Source organism: Helicoverpa armigera, chromosome 1 (assembly GCF_030705265.1).
Source record: "Helicoverpa armigera isolate CAAS_96S chromosome 1, ASM3070526v1, whole genome shotgun sequence".
NCBI lineage: Eukaryota > Metazoa > Arthropoda > Insecta > Lepidoptera > Noctuidae > Helicoverpa > Helicoverpa armigera.
In genome coordinates, this window is record NC_087120.1 from 14,399,764 (window position 1) to 14,413,005 (window position 13,242).

Genomic DNA, 13,242 nt, shown 5'->3' on the forward strand with positions numbered 1-13,242 from the left:
CAAGTTCGTAGCCCATTTGCACAGACATCAGCTAATGGCCAGGATAGTAACATCTTGCTTTGAAATATAATCCTGTGGAATTGGAGGTGTGCTGGCATCAATCTATCATCACCAATGACTGTCAACTGTCCTGGCTAACAAACCTGATGTGCCATATGATGAGAACTCTGTGAAAGCTGACAATAACTTTATTCTAGTGATTAAATCCCCCATGTATCCTTGCGGACCTGACCACCCGTTTGGTTATCTACTATTTGTGTATCACTAAATAGTATAAAACAAAGTCGCTTTTTCAGTCATTATATCCCTATGTCCCTTTGAAAGCTTAACTCTTCCAAACTACGTAACAGATTTTGATTCGGGCACGGCCGTACCATCCTTTTCTCGAAACGTTTCGCGGCTATTTCACCCCCCTGTACCATCCATGTGGACAAAGCTAGGAGTTTAGGTTAGGTATAATATATTATTATATTCAAAGATAGAGTGACTGAAGAGGAAGGTTAATATGTGTAAAAACATTAACGTTAAATAGTGAGGAAATACTGTTTTCCCGCGCGAAGCTGGAGTGGGTCGCTACTTTTCTAATAATTCGACAACCCAGGGCTGACTATCCTGGTGCCGCAGAACGAGGAAATGCTATCTCCAATAATGGAAATAGTATACGGTGGTAGAAGTAAAAGTTTTTGTGTTTTGTTTTGCTATTAAAACAATTATGCCTAGTTAAGACCGATTTTTATTGATAGTGTACCCCTAGGCTTATTTAAATAAGTGATAAGTTGACGAAAATACATCATACAATGAATTTTTCTACTATAGCTTTTATTTTAACTAAAAAAATGGGTGCAAAAAGTATAACTCTTTTGTGCCCGACTGTACTTATTTCCGGTCGATTCTTGACATGAACTGTTTTATTTCAGTAACTGTAGGGTATAAGCAATAATCTAATATACATTAGAACTTTATTGGTTATCAGGCCAGGGTTCATACAAAATTGCCCATCATCCTTTATCAAAATGTGAAATCTTCATCCCTAATAACAACCAAAGTCTTTTCAAAATTCCAATCCATAGCTCCAAATTTGACAGTACTAGAAAAAAGTTCCCTTCGCCTCCTGGGATCACCTATTCTGGATGGACTCTTCTTCCAGGTATATTGACGAAAAAGTTCAAAATTTTAATGATGTTTCAGAAAGACTTATACAAAATTAGTAGTGGATGCCTGGAAAATGGCTAGTCCCAATACGGATATGACCGGTAACCGCTGCTCTCAGAGACAATGAGACGGGCCGCTCTGTAGCATTATACGGAATAATCTATTGAATACGTGTAATAGTGCTGCTGAGCGTGCCCGTTTGTTGGCTGTGGGAGAGTGGGAGTCGGGCCCCTGATTACAGGCGATCCCGTCTAGCATAGGCACTATGCTAGATGACACAACTATATATACTTTTGAGCCGTTTGGGGTCAAAACGCTCGGACCATGGGGCCCGAGTTCTCGGCTGTTCAAGGACATAGCGAAAAGGCGTGTCGACGCTTCACGTGACCAGAGGGCTGCCTTGCTTTTGACAAAGAATTAGCATTGCCATTCAACATGGCAATGTAGCCAGTCTTCTGGGTACGTTTCCGGGGTCCAGCGATGCGGAGGAGTACTTCGACACCTAACTCTCAGCTGGTTTTCGGTTTTGTATTTTTTTATTCCCTTTTTATTTTTATTCTAGTTTGTAGGTAAGTTGTAGAGAATAATTCGGTTGTAAATATGTATAGTTATAGTTTTAATTTTTAGTGCAAATATGTCATATAGACTTTTTTGTATAATATCTATGTAATAAATAAAGTGTGGAAAATGATAATTTGAATGATTTTTCCCAGCTCACACATTGTGAATTAATAAAAATATCTTAAGGTATTCATCAAATTAAGCAGGCTACGTCCTATTATGAAGAACACACACGTCAAGATGGGAGGTATGAAATAGAAGTGTGTCGAGAGACGGACAGCAACCTACTAAAAGAACTGTCAATATCTAATAATGAAGTGGTTTACACTTCGTTCGACAGTGTTGTTGATCAGGACGACGTTACCAATTACCCCGTTGAGTTTCTATATTCACTAACAGCAAGTGGTCTCCCTGCTCATAAAATAATTCTTAAAGTGGGTGTTCCCATAATGCTGATGCGAAATTTAGCTCCGCCGAAACTGTGCAACGGAACCCGCCTTATCGTCAACAATACACAACGAAATATAATTGTTGCTACAATCCTCACTGGTTGTGGTGCCGGTGAGACTGTTTTTATACCGCGCATACCACTCATCCCCAACAAATTCCCATTTCAATTTAAGCGCACACAGTTCTCTGTGGCTTCATGCTTTGCCATGACAATAAACAAGTCACAGGGGCAGACGCTTAATGCAGCTGGTGTTACCTGTCAACCAGCTGCTTTTCTCATGGTCAATTGTATGTTGCTTTGTCAAGGGTCAGCAACGCCTCCGGCCTTCATATACTAACTAGCGCCTGAAGGAAAAACCACAAATATTGTTTACAAAGAATTTTTTTGAAAATTATTTGCCATTTGTTTTTTTGTATAGTTTGCCTGGGCAACATATAAGCTATAATTTATTTTGGAAAATGGACTCTTAGAAAACGACTTTGAAATCTTTGATGGCGACCCCGTTATCGCTGGAATAAGCAACAGAATCCGCGTACGAAGACGCGGGCAGAAGCCAGTATCTAATAATTCTTTCTAGCTGGCTGTTAAGAGGTAGAATAAAATCGAGATATGTCAGTTCAAAGACGCATTTTAAGTGGGTGATAGACGCGCGAGTAAGAATGCAAACTTATGGCTCTAAATTCACTAACAGCAAGTGGTCTCCCTGCTCATAAAATAATTCTTAAAGTGGGTGTTCCCATAATGCTGATGCGAAATTTAGCTCCGCCGAAACTGTGCAACGGAACCCGCCTTATCGTCAACAATACACAACGAAATATAATTGTTGCTACAATCCTCACTGGGTGTGGTGCCGGTGAGACTGTTTTTATACCGCGCATACCACTCATCCCCAACAAATTCCCATTCCAATTTAAGCGCACACAGTTCTCTGTGGCTTCATGCTTTGCCATGACAATAAACAAGTCACAGGGGCAGACGCTTAATGCAGCTGGTGTTACCTGTCAACCAGCTGCTTTTCTCATGGTCAATTGTATGTTGCTTTGTCAAGGGTCAGCAACGCCTCCGGCCTTCATATACTAACTAGCGCCTGAAGGAAAAACCACAAATATTGTTTACAAAGAAATTTTTTGAAAATTATTTGCCATTTGTATACTTTGCCTGGGCAACATATAAGCTATAATTTATTTTGGAAAATGGGCTCTTAGAAATCGACTTTGAAATCTTTGTTGGCAACCCCGAATCCGCGTACGAAGTCGCGGGCAGAAACTAGTATCTAATAATTTTAGCTGGTAGAATAAAATCGAGACATGTCAGTCCAAAGACGTATTTTAAGTGGGTGGTAGACGCGCGGGCTCGACGACCTTTTTCGCTCGTGTGTCACCCTAAGTACGCGTACTTTAAAACCGTCGAGCAAGTTCGTCGGCGATCCAACCTGTTTGAAATTTTGCTCGTAGCTCTTACTTGTAGCAGCAATACGAGCCGCGAGCCGCCACTTTATGTTGTATGGAATAAAGGATTCAGAATGTTTACAAAATGATTTCCGCACTTATTCGCATGAACTGCTAACAGAATTTATAGAAGCTTACCGAAAGAACCCTTGCCTTCGGAAAACTAGAAGCAATAAATAACAAAAATATAAAGCTTCAAGCATACAATACTTTATTAGAAATTATACGTTAGGAAAGATATGCTACGATAGAGAACATCAAGAAAAAAATAATTCATTAACCCTTCAAGATACCCAGCCCTGGTATCGTAAAGGACATCCACTTCTTTACCCACACTTTTCGGTCTCGTTTTTTTTGGTTTCACACGTAATAAGACACAATTCCTAAATAACACACAGCTTCTACCGTCGACGACATCGCGATACAGAATGAGTAAGCTTCACGTGTGTCACTAACGTCGAGCCGAGTAAGTTCGCGATCTTAAAAACCGTGTACATTAAGTATGCTCGTCTATCACCCCCTTTACGTATATTTTAATTAACACTAGTTATCAAGCAACATTATTGTAATTGCTTGGTAGGAAAAAGAACAGTAGGTTGCTGTTGTAATGTCATGTCCATAATTATGGTACCTAAGCTGAGCAGGACAAAAAAAATAACACGGAATTAAAAGATTCATTCAGAATGAATTGCATTCCCTTAGAGAATATCCTCTCTTGCTCTTCTCGACTGAGAGCTGTTGATTTAATAAACAGCAAGTGAAAGGTGCAAAACATCGGACGACATCGCAGAGATCCTTGATGTTAATTTCTGCCATAAAGCTCTGGCCGAATATAATTTATTTTTTGACAGTCAGTATTCTGATACTTTGCAGATTGTGTCATACTTAGAAGGTTACATAGTGCGTGCTTTACAGAAAAAAAAATGTGAAGAATGCATTCTCTCCCTTCACGCATCAAACGTTAAACTAGCTCATAAACTTATACAATCGAAAAACATACGACAACGAAACGATCAGAAGTTTATAGATCTTCTCAATCATTTACGTTTTGGAGAGCTGACGACTGCGGAATTAAGACTGTTGTGTGAAAGACGAAGGATTCCTTTAACGGGGGATTTTGCGGATGGTGCCGTAGCTTGCATCTATCCCACCGTAAAACAAGTTGACGAATACGACGGCAAAATGACCGTTGCCAATGCAGCATTAAACCGGATGTACAAAATTCACGAATCACGTGAAGCAGCAACATACGGCAGACAGCCCCCGGATAATGTTATTCCCGGCGACGTCAATAATTGTGATGGCCTTTTACCGATGATTAATTTAGCTCTCGAATCTCGCGTTATGTTAAGACGAAATATTGCCGTTTCAGATGGGCTCGGGAATACTATGGGTGTAGTTAAATGATTCAAATGGTCAGCGTTACGCAGAGATCAGTTAGAAGAAGGCGAAATGCCAGACGCAGTTCTTATTCAGTTTGATGACGAGACAATTGGTAGTGGATTGAAACATGCTAATGGTTTTGTTTCTATTCCGCCAATGTGTGCAACATTCCAAGCAATAGAGGCTATGGTGACGTTGAGCGTCGATTGTTGCCTATTATTTTATGCTGGGCTGTGACAGTGCATAAACTACAGGGTACAAGCCCTTGATAAAGCTGTTATAGATTTAGGAAAAGAACAAACTTTGCGAAAGGACAAGTTTATGTAGCTCTCAGCAGAGTCTAAACTTTGGAAAGAATAGCTCTATCTGATTTAAAACCCTAGATAATGAAATGAACCCCTTCATGCGCAAGTTCTACTTCAACTTGGCTGGCTCTTATTATACAATAGACATTATTAATTGTATAATATATTTTTGCAGATAATTTCAATTATTGCGAGTGCTGTGGCCTAGAAACAATCTGTTAAATCACTAGCTGCCTCTACAATACAACCTGACAATTCCCAAGATTTATTTGATGATGACTTATGGGTAAGTTAATGGTGTAGGCCACTGAGTACAGTAAAATGAAAAATAATACTTATTACCAGATAGAGATGTGAGGATATACCTACATACATTCACAATAGTTTGTAGCGACAGGAAACGCATACAACCTTTTCGACTCGCAACCTTCAATAGTCATGAAGAAAAATACAATGAAGTTCAAATGTCAAATTCAAAATTTTAAATTTTCAAAAGCTGATTTTCGTTGTCGCAGGCGTACACATATAAATAGGGCGCCGCCCGTTTAAATAAATAAGTCGACACAAATTCTTCGTGTGTAATTCATCTCCTTAATTGGTGACCCCGACGTGATGTGAAAACAAAATGTGAATCTGCTTCAATCGCCGCCGTCGCTTTAAACGCCTCATCCACTACAGCGACGGTGCGCAACAAAATGTTATAACCACGTACAAGCCATCGGCGCGCGACATACCGCCGCCACCCTCCCTCCCGTTCTCGCTATCGCTCATCGTCGCGTCAACAGCAAGACCTTCCTCAAGCCAGCCAGCTTCAAACGAGTATCCCTGACCACCAGCATGTGCGGACGCACATTCCTGGTCAGCACCCTCAGCCACATCCAGCGACCTTGGCTCCAGCTCACTGCACTTCGGCCGGTCGAGTATCTCCCGTCGAAGCAGTCGCTAGCCAATATCGCGGCGCTGTGCAACTCTCGCAGCGCCGGTCCCGACTCACTGGGATTCGCAGCACCGCCGTAGCAGCCAGTTCCGACTCACCGAGAACCTCGCGGCAACATATTGGCAACAAGACTGGCTTGAAACAACATGGTCACAAGAGGCAGAACAAGCTTTTGAGAAATGCCGACAAAGCATACTCGAAGCAACAACGCTAACGCACCCGATTCCCAACGCGCCGCTAAGTTTATACACTGACGCATCGAATACTAGCATCGGCGCCGTCCTTCAACAAAAGGTCGACAACGTTTGGAAACCACTGGCATTTTTCTCAAAATCCATGAGCGAAACTCAACGAAGATACAGCGTGTACGATCGCGAATTATGAGCCATGTACACCGCTGTTCAACATCTTCGAAGATTGATAGAGGGCAATCACCTCACAATAGTCACCGACCGTCCATTCGAAGTCATACATCGAGGAGAAAAACAATTTACCATCCAGATGCCTTTGCGTACAGCAGTCGTCTCTATCGACAGATTGAAACCGGCATACTTACTTAACGAAGAGGAAATCACTCCCTCTTCCTCAAGCATGCAGAATAAGCAACAAGCGTCGCCATCGCGCTGCCCGAGCATTGTGCCACAACCAGCAGCAGCAGCAAAACCACAGCGTGACACAATCGTCACTCGTTCCGGCCGCATAGTTAAACCAAACGTTCGCTTCGCTTAGGGGGGAGTGATGTAGCAACAGGAAACGCATACAACCTTTTCGACTCGCAACCTTCAATAGTCATGAAGAAAAATACAAAGTTCAAATGTCAAATTCAAAATTTAAAATTTTCAAAAGCTGATTTTCGTTGTCGCAGGCGTACACATATAAATAGGGCGCCGCCCGTTTAAATAAATAAGTCGACACAAATTCTTCGTGTGTAATTCATCTCCTTAAAGTTATTATTATTTGAATATTTATCTAATATATTTTCTCCTTTAAGGTCGATAACGAAGAGTTGACGATAATCGAAAAGTCGCTGGTGACTGATGATGTCTCTGCGGACAACGAGAAAAAACAAAAATCAATGCTGTCAGTCTGCAGTGATTTTATTTCTTTAGAAGAAGAGGAGAAAGAAAATATATCAAATGGCGGGCAGACCCCCGAAGAAGCGTAAATATTCAAGCAGGTTTAATACAGAACATCAGCCCCCCAGGACTAACATGTATATTTAGCACTTTCAAATAACACCATTCAAGTATCAGTACATTCAGTTGGTTCTATGATTTATGAATGTGTTCAATGTCAAAGCACTTCATTTTTTAGGTGAAAAAATTAAAAATCATTTTAAAAATTGTTGTCATAATGGGAAGGTATACATAGACCCAGATAGAACATTAAAGCCAATTCCAGATTTAAAACCCTCTAAGCTGTTAATTCACCCCTCGATGAACCAGCATTAGCAGAAATGCAACGGCTGAGAAATCTTATTTCTGATGAAGGATAGACCAGACATACTCGTGTCTCTTACAGTATTTCAATGATTAAAAGTATTATTGCAACATCTCTTTAACGTTGTTGTATTTCTTTAGCTATTCAGTGACTATATACCTATTAGTGGAAAGTCCTGGTCAATACGAATATAATAAGCCCTAACTTAGGTTGGCCGGATCAAAAATGTAAATTAGAGGATGCCGTTAAGCAATATCGATCTATGAAAGATGAATGAGTTGTATGTAGTTGATAGTGCGAAAATAAATAAAACTTTTAATAGTGCTCATATATTCGATATAATCAACTTGTATAAATAGGGTGCCTGATATCTAACAGGTCTTGTTATATTGGCTTCCAGTACATTGAAACAGTTGATGGCAACCACCTCCATTTTTGGACAGCTTTAACTAAAACTCAGTTTGTGATTATTTTACAACATTTTTATTTTACACACCATCGCTTAGGACCTTAGAAATTTATTTGACTAAAATCAGAACTGGTCAGTCTGATGAACGCTTAGCCACAAAATTCGTTTGGTATACTGCAGACTTTTAACGCCTTACCCGTTCGAAAACAAACTTCAAAGAATTAAAAGCTTGTTAAGGCAAGGAAATAAACCACTGGAACAAGTTGCAAATAGAGTTTCGGAAATAAATGTTGAAAAATAAACTTTTAACGAACAGAAACCTAAAGGACCATTTGTTAAAGAAACTAGATGTAAGAATGTAAAAAACATGATTCTTCATTTGGAAACATTTACATTGTTCATGACATAAAATGTATGTTATTTTATTTTTAAATTGTCAAGGATAAAACAAAAGCGCGTCACTCTTGATATAAACTCTTTTGCAAAAAAAGCGGGCACCTATGCGAAATCTGAGTTTTATGGACTTTACGTGTATTTAAAAGGGTTTTCATGATTGTAGTATGTTTCTAGCATCAAAAGGGTTAGCCAAGCGTGCGTGAGAGTGTATTCTAAATTTGAATTTTGTACAATTGCTAAGAAATTGGTAAAACCTTGTTTTGGACTAATTGCTGGCAGAAAGTTCGTCGGTGTTTTGAAAAGTTTTTGAAGTGATTTTCAGAAAACTGATAATGCAGTTTTAATTAATGATTAATGTGTCTTTTTGTAAGATCAAAACATTTTTGAAAAACTATGCATATTTGATAAAATTTTCACCTGCTCTAAATGGGCTATACTGATGATTGATGGCAATGTTAAGAGTTCCGGTATTTTAGTGTAAGGCGTTCTACTGTTTAGATATTGTACTCACGTATTTTAAAATATCGCTTTTTCATAATTAAACACTATTTAGAGGAGTATCAGTACATTGGGCTGCGACAAAACCAATTTAAAGTAAGCAGTGCCGATCACAACTCGTCTCCTTTCGGACTTTGACATTTTTAAAAGTATTGAAATTCTACAAAATACAGAAAATAGCGCACAGACTGTGAGCACGAGGTCTTAAGGTCTTGTAATCACTGATTTTCAAACAACCTCGTCTCTTGGGAAACTCCGTAGACCTCCGAAGATCTATGAGTCTGAGCGTTCAAATAGCGTGTTTTCATCCCACTATCATTTTATTAAATAAACTTGCCTGCACCGAGATTTTCTAGCATCTACAGCACTGTCCTGCTTAAATCATAACAATAATTGGATATCTGCTCATTTCTTAAGAAACGTGCGTTTGGTCAATACTTTTGAATTCTTGACTCCCTTTCAGCTTAATCATCGTTTAGTAACCCGATACCTATGGAGTTATCGAGAGCTTCAACGCGGCAATAATTAGACTTTTTAGATAGCTTAAACCCTCCTCATCTTTTTCATGTGGTTAATTTTAACATTTATCACAAAATTTGGTATTTTTTTAATGTCAAAGTCTGAAAGGAGACGAGTTGTGATCGGCACTGCTTACTTTAAATTGGTTTTGTCGCAGCCCAATGTACTAATACTCCTCTAAATAGTGTTTAATTATGAAAAAACGATATTTTAAAATACGTGAGTACAATATCGAAACAGTAGAACGCTTTACACTAAAATACAGAAACTCTTAACATTGCCATCAATCATCAATCATCAGTTAGCCCATTTAGAGCAGGTGAAAATTTTATCAAATACGCATAGTTTTTAAAAAATGTTTTGATCTAACAAAAAGACACATTAATCATTAATTAAAACTGCATTATCAGTTTTCTGAAAATCACTTCAAAAACTTTTCAAAACACCGACGAACTTTCTGCCAGCAATTAGTCCAAAACAAGGTTTTACCAATTTCTTAGTAATTGTACAAAATTCAAATTTAGAATACACTCTCACGCATGCTTGGCTAACCCTTTTGATGCTAGAAACATACTACAACCATTAAAACCCTTTGAAATACACGTAAAGTCCTTAAAACTAAGATTTCGCATAGGTGCCCGCTTTTTTTGCAAAAGAGTGTATGTTTTTCCTGTGAGCATTGATATTATTTATTCTTCCAAAATAAAAATATTTTTACTACTATACTACTGGAAAGCCTTTTACTTTTATGTTCCTGATTATCCACAGCCAGCGAGTGCTATCGAAGAGTTTATTATTTGATTTGTGGGGGAAAAAAAATAGTTTTTGACAAATGACAATCAAGTAGTGGAAACGACTGCTATATTATTTGATGGCACTTTTGGTAATACCGTTATATGGCTAAAAGGAAATCGCATTGAAAATGTACGTGATGCTTTCGAACAACCTATGAAGTCCTCAACTCCTAGAAGAATAACACTCAGTGTAGTATAACCTGGATCAGCTAGCGATATCTTATCTAAATGTAGCCGATCAAGTGTATGTAACTCTGTTGAAGGAAGTAATGATGTAACAGATCGTAAAAAACATGCATGTACTGCGAGGGATAGATCGCAAAAGAGGAAATCCAAATTTTACAACGATTCACGGTACAACGGCATCTTGTATATAAAAAAAAAATATTCCCAAAACTTTATAGACTCACAAACTTGTTTAAAAAATATAGAAGCCGGTTTTGAGAGATTTGTTGCCAGGAGAGGACACTGCGGCGACATTTGGAGCGACAATGGAAAAAATTTCGTTGGTGCTTCCAAAGAACTACAGTCATTGGTTGCTGCTGGAGGGTCAGCAGTCACAGAGAAACATCCGGGTTCTGACGGACTCACTAGGGTTGTGACCCTTAAATGCAACGGGTCTAGAATTAAGAGACCAACAAATTAGTTATGTGTTTTGCCTATTGATTAGGTACTAGTTTTGTTTTGAATATGTTTGTTCTTAGCTTTATTGTATGCTCTTTATTTGTCCAATTACCTCATGGTGGGCGGCTCTTGATGGTTAAGGACAATTCAGGTGAATATGTCCTTGGAGGGCGGTATGTCCAAATTTTATGTTTTATATCTTTATTCCAATGTAAATACACAAGTAAAAAAGGCGAAGAAGTTTTTGATTCACAATCTTGAAGGACCTATTTTTGATCACAATTTTCCAAATAAGTTTATTTTAAGTTTCATGTAAATATGTGTATATTTGAATTAAACAAACAAGTTGTAGTACTATACATAAATAAAAACATTGAACGACATGACAGACAACTTCAAAGCTAAGCGTCCACTTATCGGTATCGTACGCAACGGACGCATCGTACAAAACGGATAAATATTTCAGTGCGTCCACTGTACCGGCAGCGTACGGATTACCGACGGTGAGTACCAGCATACGGATTGACGATGCCAGTTCATTTGGATTTTCATAGTGAACGTACGTGTGGACTCCGTGAGAATGGAGGAAAGCGATGAAGAACAATTTGTCGTTGTAGCTTGTTTGTTAGCAGAAGAGGAAGATTTGGAAAAAAAAACCAACAAAAGGAAACATAGTGTCTGTACACAACATATTCAAGAAGGAATCGGAACAAGGAGAATATCACACCCTATTTCCTAATTTGTTAAACGATGACACAAAGTTCTTCCAATATTTTCGACTGACGCTTAAAGGCTCGAGCAGACCGGATGCGTATGCGTAACCACGCGCGTAGTCACGCGCGTAGTTACGGCGTAACCATGAGTTGTAATGTATGGAAATGTATGAGACAGGCCACACCGCTTGCGTAACGTAGACACGCGCGTCGTTACGCAAGCGGTGTGGCCTGTCTCATACATTTCCATACATTACAACTCATGGTTACGCCGTAACTACGCGCGTGACTACGCTTACGTCTACGCATACGCATCCGGTCTGCTGGAGCCTTAAAACACTACACAAAATGACCACGGAAACGAAATGATAACAAGAACAGCTTTGCGAAACGCACGCCCACCAACCCCCGACACCGGCCTCTTGGCCCACAGGCTTCGGGCAGGCTCCTCACATTTGACGGACACCGGAAACAAATGAAAGTGTCTCGAGTTCTGATGAAATTTGCAGTTCCGATAACAAATCACAATTTTTAACATCGTCTTCAAGTCAGCTCGGCTCCGATCCACCTCCACCAGATTCCTCATATGAAAGACTAAACTTTGTAGAATCCCATCTTCCTAGAACTGCGTGTTGTGTTGGCTCCGCCGCTTCACAAGCCTTATCGGGAATTACATGTTTGAGCCGTTTGGGGTTGAAACTTTCGGGCCGTGGGGTCCGAGTGCTCACGCGTTTGCAAAGGAAATTTCTAAGCGCCTTGTTGACACTTCTCGTGACCCAAGGGCTGGCTTTTATTTCGCACAGAGGTTGAGCATTGCCATCCAACGTGGCAATGCTGCCAGCCTTCTGGGTACATTACCCGGTGACAGCTATGAGGAGCAATTTTTTGATGCAATGTACTAGTTTTAAGTTGTATATATTGCATAAGTTTATTTATAATTTTTAAAATTAATGTAAATATTATGCAAATACTTCAAATAACAATAAATTATATACTTTGTAGATAATAGTACCATAGTAATTCGGATGACGACCAAAACGATTTTTTTGATGATGTACCACTTAGTGCACCAACGACTTAAGAGGTTTTCCCATCCCCGACAACTAATAATCACGACGCGATACCCACACTAAATTCTATTTAGTCTTTACCCAACTCCATCTGCAGTGTTTCAGTCGCCGGTTTCTAGCCCATCAAGAGCTGCGACTGCACTAACCACAAGATCTAAACATAAAAACATTACTGCAGTTGCTAAAATCATTTAAAATACATTTTTTTTTTAAATATAATATACATGGATGAAGAACGACCTAGGCAGAAGACCCCATGAAACAGTTTTAGAGTACTTCTAGCATTTCACCAGACATTATTTCCGACATCGTCCACAACACCAATTTATACTCGGTTCAACAACGTGGATAATCTATTCCTACAGTTAACAAATGAAGAGTCGGTTTTTTTTTCTTAAATAGGGTTAAATGCAGATTGTTTCACTACTTTACTTTACTTTCACTCTATTTTTTGGAACCCATTACTAAAACTTTGGTTGAACTAAAAAAGGCAAAAAATACTCCATTAAATACCAAGAATTATACGCAAATGGAAAAAACGA